At 42.6% G+C, this 12,444-nt stretch overlaps 1 protein-coding gene across 1 annotated transcript in view; it reads right to left on the bottom strand.

The window, feature by feature from the left end:
* Window positions 1-6,454, bottom strand: part of LOC126243623 (phytanoyl-CoA dioxygenase, peroxisomal-like) — a 119,219-nt gene extending 112,765 nt beyond the window's left edge. Inside the window, exon 1 of the mRNA XM_049948176.1 lies at window positions 6,323-6,454. The gene's annotated coding sequence lies outside the window, so the exon portion shown is untranslated. The remainder of the gene's footprint in view (window positions 1-6,322) is intronic.
* Between the last annotated feature and the right edge of the window lie 5,990 nt (window positions 6,455-12,444).

Below are 12,444 nucleotides of genomic sequence, written 5' to 3'. Positions count from 1 at the left end.
GGAAGTATTTTGTGTTGTGAATTGATAATTGTGTATTATTCATTTCGTGATGTACATTTGCAATCCATTTAATTTGCGTACAGGAAACATGTCAAAAAATTTATAATGCAGTTGCAATGATTTTTACATTAACAAATAATAGCACTATAATAAATAATAACACAATAAGGATATTTCTTGAAATGTGTAACATATTGTATCCAGCTTAAATTTCCAGTTTGTTCTGCATGAATTCATCCACTGAGTAATAACACTTCGATGTCAGTACTTCATATAGCTTTCTTTTAAGTGGAACTAAATTCATCTGCATCAACTTGCTCCCTTTTAATTTATTACAAATTTTCATTCCCATGTAGTGAGGTCTCTCGGCATACAGTCTGAAGCGGTGGGTGACGAGCATAAAATTTTCTTTGTTTCTGGTATCATATGAATGGAGAAAATATAATAATGTCATATATATGGATAAGGATGGCAGAGTTAATATTTTAAGTTTCCTAAATAATGGTCGACAAGGTTCTTTGTGATTTGCAGTGCACATATTTCGAATGATTTTTTTTCTGTATTTTTAGTATCTGCACTGTGTTTGTCGAGTTAATCCAGAAAACAATGCCACACCTAATAATGGATTCGAAATAGCTTGTATATGCTACTTTTTGTGTGTTCATGTCAGTTGCAGTTGATAATATTTGCATTGCTAATGCAAAGCTGCTCAGTTTGTTTCCGAGGTATTCAATGTGTGCCTTCCAGCTCAGATTCTTATCTTCATTTAAACCTAAGAATTTGACTGAGTCTACTTCTTCTATACCTAGGTTGTTGTGTACAATCTTAATCGGCTCACATTTTGACTGTTTGGTTTTGAACTGCATCAGACTTAGATATGTTTAGATTCAACCCACAGCTGAAACCAAGTTTCTAAGGTACTGAGGGTACTGATCACAGATTTGGGAATTTTTTCCGAATCCTGATCTTCAGCTAAGACCGAACTGATGGGGAGCTGATATTTAATGGTAAATCATTAACATAGAAGAGAAATAGTACTGGGCCTAATACGGAGCCTTGTAGAACACCCCGAGATTTTTTTTTCCAGTCAGAAAAATACTGTGCTCCATTTGAAGTGATGCTAACTCTGTGCTTTCTGTTGGATAAGTAGGATTTAAGCCGTTGTAGGGCACTGCCACTAATGCCACACTTTTCAAGTATGTAAACAAGCAATGCATGGTTTACAGAATCAAACGCCTTTCGGAGGTCACAGAAAATTCCTGCCACCTTATTTCTCTTGTCTAATGATGTACTTCTTTTCTCAATGTGTCTATGGTAGTTTTCCCCTGCTGAAAACCAAACTGATTGGTTAGAATAACATAATATTTTGCAATGAAGTTTTGGATTTGTGCAACAGCAAGTTTTCCAAATATTTTAGATAGGACTGGGAGAATCGAGATAGGACGATAATTTTCCATGATCTCTCTTGATCCCTTCCTGAAGAGTGGTGTGACTTCAGCATATTTCAGTACCTCTGGGAAACAGCCCTCTTCAAAACATTGGTTTATTATTTGAGCTAGTGGGTGTGCAATTCTATTGTGTACCACTTTAATTAGTTTTATGGGTATCCCAGCCCAACCTGCAGATTTTTTGTTTCTTAATGTTAGAATAGCGTTTTCTACATCCTCTACAGAAACTTTTAAGAATTTTGTAAAGTTTTCAGAGTTTTCGCCTAGGCCAAAGGTATTTACTTTGTTGTGATAATCTGTTATATCTACATCAACTTTGCTACATTTATAAAGAATTCATTAAAGTGCTCTAGTATATGAGTTGGATTTACAATAGTATTTCCTTCAATGTTAATTTTTGAAATTTCTTGGTTACAGGCTTTAACACCTAACTCATATTTAATGACTGACCACACAGCCTTTGTCTTATTTTTATGATTTAAAATTAGCCTGTTATTTGCCAGTGTTTCTGCTGCCCTGGCAACTCTTTTGAATATGGTTTTATAGAGTCTAACATATTTAATGAAATAAATATCTTTATTATGTTTTAGTTCTCTGTGCAGTTACCTTTTCCTTACACTGGGAATTTGGATGCCCTGGGTAATCCACTTTACTTTATTTGTTATTTTATCGCTAGAGTCTAGGTGGAAATGTTTCATTAAAGACTCCAAAAAAACTATTTAGGAATTCCTCAAAGTTTTTGTCACTTGAGCTACAATGATCAAAAGGCCATGTTTTCTCTTTTAGCTTCTCACAAAATGTTAGCAAGTTTTCTTTGATAAAGTTCCTGCTCATATGGGTTCTCACACTTGAAATATTCCTGTCCATCTGTGGCAGCTCAACGAACAATGCACAATGATCTGAAATACCTAGCTCTAGACAAAATTTATACACATCTTCATGTACATAATTAGTTAGAACATTGTCAATACATGTTGCTGATTGCCCATTGTCTCTGGTAGATTCAAAGAAATTCAATTTGAAACCATATTTCTTTACTAAGTCAGCGAAGCTTGAAGTGTGGCTACTATCACATGTGATATCAGCATTAAAATCAGCAGCTATTATAATTTTTTTTCTTTTTTTCTCTACAAAGGTCTTCTAGCATAATTTGAACCTTAGATAAGAATAGTTCTGTTGTTGACATCCCTGGAATTCTGTATATTGAGATTATTATAACATGTGATAGTGAGTCCACTATTTCTACACAACAACTCTCAAACACATATTCTTCATTTAAATAATTAAAACAGCTTCTGGTATCATAATGTACATCACTATGTAGAAGTATACATGAGCCTCCATGTGACTTGTTTCTTCTGCAAAAGCTACTTGCTAATCTGAAGTTCCCTATTTTGTTTAGAATTTTAATTGTGTCCTCAGCAAATCAATGCTCATTTAGTCAAACAACTCTAATATTTGCACATTCTAACAGAATGATTTCCAATTCTTCTACACTCATGCTCGTAATTTAAGGATAATGCTTATACATGGTGAAACAACGCTCTGGTGGGCGGTTTGCGGGTTTAAATCACCTCGGGGTATGACCATGTGGTGCATTTGACCTGCGGTGGCGCTGGCAGCAGTCCACATATGCAGAAGTGTGATAGTGCATGTTAGAGTACGGTGCAGCGAGTAACTGTGCAGAAGTTTTCAGACGTGCTAATGGTGCCTGAGTGTTGAATGGCTCAAAGAACACATATTGATGACGCTATGAGGGGTAGAATACTAGGGCGACTGGAGGCTGGTCAAACACAGCAGGTCATAGCATGGGCTCTCTGTGTGCCACAAAGTGTGGTCTCAAGATTACGGCAACGACTCCAGTAGACAGAAAACGTGTCCAGGCGCTACAGTATAGGACGTTCACAGTGTACAACACCACAAGGAGACCGATATCTCACCATCAGTGCCTGCAGACGGCCACGGAGTACTGGAGATAGCCCTGCTCGGGATCTTACCACAGCCACTGGAACAGTTGTCTCCAGAAACACAGTCTACAGACAACTGAACAGATATGGTTTATTCGCCTGGCGACCTGCAAGGTGCATTCCACTGACCCCTGGTCACAGGAGAGCCCGTAAAGCCTGGTGTCAAGAAAACAGTACATGGTCATTGGAACAGTGGTCCCAAGTTATGTTAATGGATGAGTCCAGGTATAATCTGAACAGTGATTCTCGCCGGGTTTTCATCTGGTGTGAACCAGGAACCAGATACCACCCCTTAATGTCCTTGAAAGGGGCGTGTATGTAGGTCGTGGTTTGATGGTGTGGGTTGATATTATGATTGGTGCACGTACACCCCTGCAGGTCTTTGACAGAGGAACTGTAACAGGTCAGGTCTATCGGGACGTGATTTTGCACCAGTATGTACGCCTTTTCAGGGGTGCAATGGGTCCCACCTTCCTCCTGATGGGTGATAAAGCACGGCCTCACCGAGCTGCCATGGTGGAGGAGTACTTTGAAACAGAAGATATCAGGCGAATGGAGTAGCCTGCCTGTTCTCCGGACCTAAACTCCATCGAGCACGTCTGGGATGCTCTCGGTCGACGTATCGCTGCACGTCTTCAAACCCCTAGGACACTTCAGGAGCTCCGACAGGCACTGGTGCAAGAATGGGAAGCCACACCCCAGTAGCTGCTCGACCACATGATCCAGAGTATGCCAACTCGTTGTGCGGCCTGTGTACGTGTGCATGGTGATCATATCCCATATTGATGTCGGGGTACTGCGCAGGAAACAGTGGCGTTTTGTAGCACATGTGTTTCGGGAAGGTTTTCTCAATTTATCACCAATACCGTGGACTTACAGATCTGTGTCGTGTGTGTTCCCTATGTGCCTATGCTATTAGCTCCAGTTTCGTGTAGTGCCACGTTGTGTGGCACCACATTCTGCAATTATGCTTAGTTCCTATTCAGATGTAGACCATCTTTGGCAATACACTTTGCACTTAGAAATTTGTTGGGACTCCTAGTTTATTGCACTGTTCTCTCATATTGCCGTTTATTCTGTGCACATAGCTGTCACTCACCGGTCTCCTGTACACAATGTCACTTATTATTATTATTCTAGAATTCGAATAGTCTTCTGGACGTTCGGATGAGGTTCCTTGTGTGGTTTACACTTTCTTCCTCGCTGTTGTTTCGAAGCGCATTTGTTCCCACACTGATAAAAACACCTTTTGGGTTTCTGCTATCCTTATCTGCTGCCTTCTCTCTTGAGTTTAAGACGTTGTTTAGGTGAGTATGCAAATGATGCGTCCTGATTCCACGTCGAACGTCGATTTCGGAGTTTGGATCGACTGTGTTTTTCAACAATGAGTCAACCATGAAAAAGAATTCACTTTGTCTTATTATAATGCTTATTTCTGTCTTTTTTGTACGTTACTCTGGTCCACTTATATTTGTTTGGTTCTTCCGTATCTTCAGTTTCTTTTTCTTTCGTAATGGCGGCTGAATTTTTTCGTGATTTGTCAGTTGTATCATTCCGCATATTTGACGAATTAGGTCCATCTAATACTGGAGTTTTTTCGCATACACAACACTTTTCACGTCTCAATGAAATATTTTCGTGCTTTAGCAACGTCAGTTCTGCTTTCAGAGCATCAATGTCACTCTGAAGAAGACGAATAATTTCGTCCTTAGATCATAGTGCGGATGTTAATTGCATATTTTCGTCACTTATACAGTGGATGCATGTCCACTGAATATCGTCATTTATAAATTTCAGACACACGTTTGCGCACTTCTCGTGTAACCAGAAGTTGCACTTCATACACCGAATTCCTTTGACTACACGTTTTTTACACTTTCTGCACGAAGAACCATTTAATTTCAACTGATTTTGGAGCATCCTATCACCACATAATCCTACCGGCAGTGTGGCCCTGCACGAAAGTGGAACGAGGACTGTAAGTTCAGACAAGAAGAGAAGAGAAGGTTTCGAAGCGTGAGCTGTTGGAAGGTTTATGGTGAAACTCGACTATAGGAACGGACTGGTTGATGGGTCACATCTTGTGGTATCGAGTTTAGTTCAATGCTCACGGGCGCTCAATGGCGAGGTAGTCTCGAGGAATCGTCAGTTTAGTGAGGCGGGGAAGTGTGTGTGTGTGTGTGTGTGTGTGTGTGTGTGTGTGTGTGTGTGTGTGGATGCATGGGTGGGTGAGTTAAGAGCGCTCAATGTCGAGGTTATACGAAAATTAGTCGAAGCGAATGTGGTTGGACGTAGAAATGAGATAAAACAATTAAGAACCAGTCTGCACTCGCTCTCTCCCAATCTCAGTCATAATCACTGGCACAATCACACCACCTCAAATCCTGGGACGTAGTGGGGGTTAAAAATTGTAGAGGCAGATCAAGGTATGTGCACAGTAAGCAGCTCCAAATGGACGTCGGTCGCAGTAGTTATCTGGAGATGGGGAGACTCGCACAGGATAGAGTGGCGTGGACAGTTGCTTCAACCCAGTCTTCGGATTGAAGACAACAACAACAACAACATGAGAGAAACATATCAAATGGTCCAAATGGCTCTGAGCACTATGGGACTGAACATCTGAGGTCATCAATGTCCTAGAACCTAACTAACCTAAGGACATCACACACATCCATGCCCGAGGCAGGATTCGAACCTGCGACCGTAGCGGTCGCGCGGCGCCAAACTGAAGAGAAACGTATCCACAATGTTTGATAAATACCGGACTGAAAGAGAGCAGGTGTAGGGAGTGGCACAAAACAGAAAAGAGAGGAAATGAGGACGAACTACGCGGAACCATCAAAGATACAACAACATAGGGGCGGGTACAGTGCAGTGTGATGTGGAAGAGAAGTTGGGTGTACTCACCGCGTGGGCGGCAGGCAGCGGTACACCTGCGGAATCGTCAGACACATACGCCACCGGTCCAAGATCCGTACCGACTGCCCACGCTAGCAACGCACTCGCAAGGCTCTCACCGATTCGTGCGTGCTGAGCTCTCGTTGATAATGGATTTTATCAGTTTGAACTTTCATACAATGCAAAGTAACATTATCAGAAGTGTTTATTTACGCTCCAGAGTACGGCTTCGGCACTATCATTAGTGTGATAAGACAGAGAGATTAAATGCTAATGAAGGAAATGTCGATAGCAGCAAGCCGACTGAAAAGAGAGAGAGAGAGGGAGACACTAATAGCTAGCGAGATGAACTTTTTGCTAAATAACCAGATGGACACATTCAGTCATTCGTGGTGTTCTGTAAGTCCCAGCAAGAATACGGCAGGCTACATCGGTAACAAACTACCTGGATGCCGTTTAGTAATGTTTGGGCTGTCGCTGTTGTCAGTCTGACGACGTTCTTGACGCAGCCGGAGACCCCACGTTCTGCTGCTGCAGCCCACACCCACTTGAACCTGCCATACAATTTTTTCCATCCACACTTCCCAACGTTACGCATTTAATGACTGCGCGACACATCAGGATGTGTCCATCAACTGTCGCTTCCTTTGTCCAACATGTGCCGTAAGGGTGGTTTCTCTTCAGTTAGGTACACTTCCTAGTCATCACGTACTCTTTCTATTCGTGTAACCTCCATCATTCTTATGTATCGTCACATTTGAAGAGCTTCCGTTTTCATATTGCCGGTACTGTTGACTGTCCGCGTTTCACTTTCGCACCGAGCTACACCGCAGAAAAAGCATCCTTACACTTAAACGCGTGTTTGGTTGACGTCAACAGATTTATCTTATCCAGGCAGACTTTTTTTTCCTTGTCAGCCTGCGTATTAATCTTCTTTACATCGGCGTTCATTTGTAAATTTGCTGCCCGAAAGGAGAAAATAATTTATTGCTTTTAGAGTCTCAGTTTCAAATGTAATTACGTCAGCGTCGCCTACTTTAATTTACAGATCGGTAATGTTTCTCTTACATTTGTTGATATTTATCTTACGAATAGCTACCAATTCAAGAGGAACATAATAATTCCAATCCCAAAGAAAGCAGGTGTTGACAGATGCGAAAATTATCGAACTATCAGTTTAATAAGTCACGGCTGCAAAATACTAACGCGAATTCTTTACAGACGAATGGAAAAACTGGTAGAAGCCGACATCGGGGAAGATCAGTTTGGATTCCGTAGAAATGTTGGAACAGATGAGGCAATACTGACCCTACGACTTATCTTAGAAGAAAGATTAAGGAGAGGCAAACCTACGTTTCTAGCATTTGTAGACTTAGAGAAAGCTTTTGACAATGTTGACTGGAATACTCTCTTTCAAATTCTAAAGGTGGCAGGGGTAAAATACAGGCAGTGAAAGTCTATTTACAATTTGTACAGAAACCAGATGGCAGTTATAAAAGTCGAGGGACATAAAAGGAAAGCAGTGGTTGGAAAGGGAGTGAGACAGGGTTGTAGCCTCTCCCCGATGTTATTCAATCTGTATATTGAGTAAGCAGTAAACGAAACAAAAGAAAAATTCGGAGTAGGTGTTAAAATCCACAGGAAGAAATAAAAACTTTGAGGTTCGCCGATGACATTGTAATTCTGTCAGAGACAGCAACGGACTTGGAAGAGCAGTTGAACGGAAGTGGAGTGTGTCTTGAAAGGAGGATATAAGATGAACGTCAACAAAAGCAAAATGAGGATAATGGAATGATGTCGGGTGATGCTGAGGGAATTAGATTAGGAAATGAGACACTTAAAGTTGTAAAGGACTTTTGCTATTTGGGGAGCAAAATAACTGATGATGGTCGAAGTAGAGAAGATATAAAATGTAGACTGGCAATGGCAAGGAAAGCGTTTCTGAAGGAGACAAATTTGTTAACATCGAGTATAGATTTAAGTGTCCGGAATTTGTTTCTGAAAGTATTTTTATGGAGTGTGAAACGTCCCCTTAGAAAAATTGTATAAGTCTGTACTTAAACTGACACACAATATTTTTAGCGCAACGCAATCTGACTTTCAAAAATCCCTACAAAAGAGTGGCCCTGACTAACATTAACCTATACCTTTCACAAATCACTTACCTCACCAAAAATCTTCGTTACTCGAACTACTGCAATACCGCGAGCGCCACTACTGCCATCTAAATAAAAGATTCAAACTACGGAAGGCACTAACTACTGACAGGCATAGTTAGCAAATGAAAGATTTTAATAGAGAACAAACAACGTATTTACCTTAATAGTCATCAAAAGTCATAATATATATAGCAGTTCATGACATCCAGTCTTACAAATTTCAAAACTCCGCCATTTCTCTCCCCACATCCACCACTGCTGGCGGCTCACCTCCAACTGCGCAACGCTACGCGCTGTTCACATCCAGCTGCCGCTGCCCAACACTACAATGGCAGACAACAATGCAAACTAGCCACAGACTGCACACAGCATAGCCAGTGATTTTCATACAGAGCGCTACGTAAAGTTGCCAATAAGAAAACATAAACAGCCTACATACAAGTGTAGCCATGTATGGAAGTGAAACGTGGGCGATAAATAGTTTGGACATAAAGATAATAGAAGCTTTCGAAATGTGGTGCTACAGAAGAATACTGAAGATTAGATGGGTGGATCACATAACTAATGAGGAGGTATTGAATAGAATTGGGGAGAAGAGAAATTTGTGGCGCAACTTGACTAGAAGAAGAGATCGGTTGGTAGGACATGTTCTGAGGCATCAAGGGATGACCAATTTAGTATTGGAGGGCAGCGTGGAGGGTGAAAATCGTAGAGGGAGACCAAGAGATGAATACACTAAGCAGATTCAGAAGGATGTAGGTTGCAGTAGGTACTGGGAGATGAAGAACCTTGCACAGGATAGAGTAGCACAGAGAGTTGCACCAAACGAGTCTCAGGACTGAAGACCACAACAACAACAACAAACATAGCTATCAATAAGTAGCATAACAGATTTCTTTTCTTGGGCAGCTTCGGTTGAAAAAATGGGGAATTTACCGTGCACGTCTCGGAATATTCCCCCTCTAGCCCTTAAAGTTTCACAAAATTCCGATAGATGGCAGCGCTATACGTAGCCTTCAAAACGACGTCTGTAGCAGAGGCCCGTAGCAGGCAGAGAGCTGTCATTGAGTTTCTCTTGGCGGGAAACCAAAGCATCGCAGATATTCATATGCGCTGGTAGCATGTCTACAGAAACCTGGCAGTGAACCAAAGCACGGTGAGTCGTTGAGCGTGGCGTCCGTCATTATCGCAACAAGATCCCGCGAACCTGTCGGGTCTTCCGCGTGCCGGCCAGCCACATACAGCTGTGACTGCTGCAGTGTTGGAGCGTGCGGACGCTCTCATTAGAGGTGATTGGCGGATCACAATAATTAAACACCTCGCTATTCAACTGCACGTCTTTGGTGGTAGTGCCGACTCTCTCGGCCACCAGTTGGGGTGCTCAGAGGTGTGTGGCTGTTGGATTCCTCGGCACCTAATAGGCTCCTCACTTCGACCCGGAAACAAAACAGCTATCCGTGAGTGACGCCACACCACCTCTCCTCTGAAGAAAAAGTTCAAAGCCGCACCGTCAGCCAGTTAAGTCATAGTGACGTTCTTCTAGGACTCTGAAGGCGTTGTTTTGTTTGATGTCCTCTGTCATGGTGCAACGATCAACTCTGAAGTTATTACACTACCCTCAGGAAATTGTAGAAACGACTTCATCCTGTTTGTCGCCACAAAAAGGCAAAAGGAACTTCTCCTCCTCCATGACAGCGCAAGGCCTCATACAAGTTTGCACAGTCGAGAGGAGCTCAGAAAACCTCACTGGACTGTTCTTCCTCATCCACCCTACAGCCCAGATCTCGCACCTTTCGACTTCCAGCTGTTTGGCACATTGCTTACAGGGTGGCGGATGGAAATGCTCACGCTGCCCAGCTATTCCCGAACCGTCGAGTTCCAGATCCACGCACATTTACTGCCGTCCGAAGGTCTCTACGAGATACTGGTTCAGGTGAGATACGTCTTCCACTTGCACGTTCTCGTAATGGCACGTTTGCATTTAAGCCCTCCCTACTTCCAACCCGATGTACTTATTTTGTGTTACAGGTGCGAAGCCCTGACGGACGCTGTTGTCAACGCACAGTTCGTACGTTTGCAATTCAATTTATTGCTACGAATTTTAGACCTGTTATCTCTAAACTCAAAACAGGTTGTACATATTCGTTAATCATGATGACATACAGTGCTTTATGTTATGTATGTAGTAGTAAATCATGTTAACAGCAACCAATGGTAATATTAATGCAGATATACAACAGAACATTTGAAAAATGAGAATCAGTTTTTAAAAAATTGTAACTTAAAATAAATGGAATTCACTCAAGTCCCAGGTGGATAACTACCATCTTACATCACTAGATTCAGGGGATAGGCAAACTAATCTGAACAGTGGTAGTAATGGGATGGTTGTGTTTGACAGTCAACGGCCTAGGTAAGGCACGTGTCGCGCTGGACTGTGCGTGTTCAGTACGGACTAAGCGCCAGTGCAGGTCGTTTACGAGTGGTGCACACTTTGTATTTGCACTCAGAGGCCGAGGTCGACGTGCAATGAAAGACCTAACAGAGTTCCAAAGAGTGGAGATTGTGGAGGCCCCATTAGCTGGAGCATCAGTAACCAAGACAGCCAACTTATTGAATGTTTCAAGAGCAACTGTTTCAACAGTCATGACAGCCTACACAAAAGACAGAAAGACATCATCGTGTAAACGTAACGACGGCCGCTGTGGACGAGCGGTTCTAGGCCCTTCAGTCCAGAACCGCGCGACCGCTACGGTCGCAGCTTCGAATCCTGCCTCGGGCATGGGTGTATGTGGTGTCCTTAGGTTAGTTAGGTTTAAGTAGTTCTAAGTTCTAGGGGACTGATGACCTCAGATGTTAAGTCCCATAGAGCTCAGAGTGATTTGAACCATTTTTGTAGACGTAATAGTGGGTGCAAATGAAAACTAAATGACACAGATCGTCGTAATCTGACATGAATTGTGTCGAAACAACACAAAACTACCGCGGCTAAAGTGATTGCAACGCTCAATAGCCATCTTAGAGACCTCATGTCTATCGACACTGTCCACCGAGAACTCCATAAAGCTAGTGTTCACGGACGAGCTGCTATACCAAAACCATTAGTGACGACAGCCAACGCAAAGAAGCGTAAAACACGGTGTCAGCAGCATAAACCGTGGACGGCTGATCAGTGGAAACAAGTCACATGGTCCGACGAGTCAACGTTTTCATTATTTCCAACGTCGGGCCGGGTTTACGTCTGGAGAACGCCAAAAGAAGCCAACCACCCTTATTGCCTGATTGCAACGATTGAGCATGGAGGTGGAACTGTGATGGTGTGGGCAGCCATATCATGGTATTCTGCTGGTCCCATCATTACTCTCAAAGGCCGTGTTAGAGCAACGATTATGTGAACATTTTAGGTGATCAGGTGCACCCCATGATTCAAATGTTGTTCCCCAACAATGATGCCATATTTCAGGACGATAATGCATCCCTTCACACAGCCAGGACAATACAATCGTGGTATGAGTAGTACGCAACTGAACTGCAGCGTCTTCCATGGCCAGCACAGTCCCTGGACTTGAACATTACCGAATCCTTGTGGGCAGTACTGGAGCACAGCCTCCAGAGCAGAGTTCCACCTCCCACGTCACTACAGGAGTTAGAAGAAGTTCTGATCGAAGAGTGGCATAACGTTTCATTGGAGGCTATACAGTCACCATATGTCAGTATTCCAAGAAGAATCGCAGCTGTATTACCGGCAAATGGGGGTCCAGCCCCTTATTAATCAATTATTCCCAAGTATGTACAGGTGTTCATATTATTTTGCCTATCCTATGTATGTTATTGGTAACCTCGGAGGAACTCGAGTTTTGCCGACTAACTAGAGCTACACCTATTTCTAAACTTATTCTTGCTAGACTATTCTACATCCCCCACACTGCTCTGTACGTGCCTCGACAATCCTCGAGTCTACGGATACTCGTG

This window comes from Schistocerca nitens, chromosome 1, assembly GCF_023898315.1.
Source record: "Schistocerca nitens isolate TAMUIC-IGC-003100 chromosome 1, iqSchNite1.1, whole genome shotgun sequence".
Taxonomy (NCBI): domain Eukaryota; kingdom Metazoa; phylum Arthropoda; class Insecta; order Orthoptera; family Acrididae; genus Schistocerca; species Schistocerca nitens.
Note: the sequence above shows the minus strand (reverse complement) of the source record. Positions and strands in the feature narration are given on the sequence as shown.